General features: G+C 47.7%; 2 pseudogenes; both read right to left on the bottom strand.

Moving 5' to 3' along the window:
• Positions 1–961: 961 nt before the first annotated feature.
• On the bottom strand, positions 962–1,274 carry LOC102288258 (large ribosomal subunit protein P2 pseudogene; annotated as a pseudogene).
• A 1,060-nt stretch (positions 1,275–2,334) lies between these two features.
• On the bottom strand, positions 2,335–2,987 carry LOC138985544 (small ribosomal subunit protein uS2-like; annotated as a pseudogene).
• Between the last annotated feature and the right edge of the window lie 306 nt (positions 2,988–3,293).

Here is a 3,293-nt window from a genome sequence, read left to right as displayed (position 1 = left end):
GCAATAAATAAAGCTTTATTGGGACACAGCTGTGCTCCTGTATTCACATACTGTCTCTGACTACTTTTGTGCTATACCTGCAGAGCTGAAAGGTTGCCACAGAGACAGCTGGGCCTCTAAGCCTATTTACTAGCTGGCCCTTAACAGAAAAAGTTTGCTCACCTCAGTTTTAAGTACTATTAGGTGAATTGTCTGTCATATCACATTGAAATGTGGAAATGATACAGTTCTATTTGGGCTAGTTCTTCCTTTTCCTGTGTCTTCCCAGGAAACGCCCAGTCTGATTCTTCCTGCACGCACTGCCTTGTGGACCATGGACAGAATCTAATATCTACTCAATCTATAATCTCATACAACTGATCTTACCACTGTGCAGTCACCCCAGCTCTTTTTTTAAGTCTGTGCTCGAGCCCTGCCCTGTCTCAATAGGACTAGCTCAGGTAATCTAGAACATTCTTATAGCACTACCCTTCCCCTTGGCTAGCTTCCATTCATCTTTTCTAGCTTAGCTCAAAGGCCATTCCCTCAAGAAAAGAAAAGATTCTCTGACTCACCAAATAGACCTGTCCTATTTTATGGTCTCATAGGGTGCTAAATTTCTCTATCAGAGCACTTACCAAAAAATGCAATAGGGCATTCATTGCGCAATTAGTTTTCATTCTCTCCACACACACCCCCCCTTTTTTTTTTACATGAAAAAGGGTTTTATTTGCAGGGGAGCAGGACTCTAGTTGGGCTTCCCAGGTGGCACTAGTGATAAAGAATCCACCTGTCAATGCAGGAGATGTAAGAGACTTGGGTTCCATCCCTGGCTTGGGAAGATCCCCCGGAGGAGGGCATGGCAACCCACTCCAGTATTCTTGCCTAGAGAATCCCCATGGACAGAGGAGCCTAGCAGGCTACAGTCCATAAGGTCACAGAGTTGGACACGACTGAATCGACTGAGCACACACACAGGACTCTAGTCAAATAAATCGTCAACTGACTGCTCTGACTCTGCCTTCTTCTCTGCTCTGCCCTGGGGCCAAACCTGCAGCAGGAGCTGCAGATCCTGGGCAGTGAAGACAGCCACAGCCCTGCCAGTGGGCACGTTGGCCAGCTTGCCGACGCCCTGGGAAATGATGTCCTCAATATTTTTTTCCGTTCAGCTCACTGATGATCTTGTTGAGCCATCAGTGCCCATGCTATCAAGGATCTTCTTGATGTCCTTCCTTAGTGGTGGGAGAGGAATTGCCAGTGAGGACAGCCAGCAGGTAGGAGGTGACATGGCGCATTGTGGCGGCAGCAGAGAAGCCCCTCATATGGGACCTCTCCCTTCCTTTTTAGAATAAAAGCTCAATAAGAACAGGGACCATCTGCGTTGTTTTTCTTTATCCTTAGTACCTAGAATTTTACCTTATATGTAAAACACATGAAATAGATACTAATAGTTGAATGAGGAATACGCTAGCAGAACAAATAGTACCAATTTTATATTGAAGCATGTGAAGTCCTATGTCCTTTACTGGACCATGTCTATTTTCCAGAAAGATAGAAATGACCCCAGTGTGTTAGGCTGGTGTGTGTTGTGTGAATCTGAGAGTATCCTGATAAGTGTGCCAAGATCTGGCACCCTGCCATCCAAACCCAGCCAGCGTGCTCTTCATTTTTCTGCTGTGACATGTCAATTGCCCAAACCATCCACCAGATTCGCTTACACTTGTATATGTCAACCTCTGCTCACCACGGAGGCAGCTGTTCACCCCACCAGCTAGGTGCCCTCAACAGGCTACTCCACCTTCCCTTTCTTATCTGTAAAATGAGGACACAGTGCGTAGATTAGAGACGTCCCTTCCCATTGTGAAGAGGATGTGTAAACTGCTGCCTAAACCCAGATGTCATCGCAGAAATAGGGAGGAAAAGGGGAAATACCTTGAGAAGGAAAAAGTGGTCCCAAAAATTCGACTAGCAGAATCCACAGAATATTTACCTGGAAGAATTTCAAACCTAGAGACTGCATTACATTCCTTTTATCTTTTTTTTTTTTTTTTTTTTTTTTTTTAAGAATCTCTTTACTGCTAATCTTATCTCTGGTTTCTGTGTAAGAGCCTAGGGAAGAGCAGCTTAGGACCACCAAGTGGTTGTTCCTACCCATTCAGTCACCTGAGCATTGGGACCTGTAGACCAGTAGACCAGTCCACAGTGGTGGCTGAGGACTCTCGTCTTCTACAGGACCCACTGGGCAGGCACAGAGGTGCCTGTGCCTGCAGACCCATCTGTGACCTCAGGTGGAGTAGTCATGAACTTGGGAGCTGGAGTGGTCCGTGCACCCTGATGTTCTTCCCTGTGGCCTTCTCAGCGTGTACTACTCATTCTTTTCCATCTCTCCAGCCCCCTATAGAAGCAGAGATGAGGCGTGACCTCCCATAGGTGTGCACCCAGGATGGTGGTACCACGTGCATGCAGAACTTTCTGGGCCAGCATCAATCTCCTCAGACCCACTGAGTAAGCTTCCTTCTTGCTTTAAGGATGTCAGTGATCACAGGGCACAGATGGAGAGTCTGTATACAGGGCGCAGTGGTCCGTGGATTAACGCACAACACCTTCATGGGAGGCTGCTTGTCAGCCCTGGGATCAGTGACCACCAGAAGACACGGCCCCAGAAGGCTGCCTGGGTCTGATTAGTGAAGGTTCTGGGAGTGAAGTGGGCAGCAGGAGGAGCGGCTGCAGTGGCAGCAGCAAACTTCAGCACAGCCCTCTGGCCTGTGTTCCTGAAGGATGTGACACTGATCAGCTGGTTTTTAAATGGTAACAATGGCACAAGCCATCTGCAGAAGCTCCTCCCAGGCCCCCTTCAGATCTAGAATGTAGACGTCATCCCGTTTCCTCTAGTAGATATACTATTCCATTTGGGAGTCACAGTTAGTGCCACCTAAGTGGGTTCCTGCTGCTTGGAATTTGAGGACATCCTCCCACTTCATCTGAAGGACATGAAGAGCTCTGGACATTGTGAACATTTCCCTTTAAGTTATACCAAGAACCCAGGACAATTCTGTATGGACTGCTCTCTGGATAAGTGAGCAAAGACTGCATTAGCTTTCATTGCTTGTGTGCTAAGTTGCTTCAGTCTTGTCCAACTCTGCGACCCCATGGACTGTAGCCCGCCAGGCTCCTCTGTCCATGGCATTCTCCCGGCAAGAAAACTGGAATGGGTTGCCATGCCCTCCTTCAGGGGATCTTCCCAACCTAGAACCTGTGTCTCTTACGTCTCCTGCATTGGCAGACAGGTTCTTTACCACTAAGGCCACCTTGGA

Source organism: Bos mutus, chromosome 3, assembly GCF_027580195.1.
Source record: "Bos mutus isolate GX-2022 chromosome 3, NWIPB_WYAK_1.1, whole genome shotgun sequence".
NCBI lineage: Eukaryota > Metazoa > Chordata > Mammalia > Artiodactyla > Bovidae > Bos > Bos mutus.
Note: the sequence above shows the minus strand (reverse complement) of the source record. Positions and strands in the feature narration are given on the sequence as shown.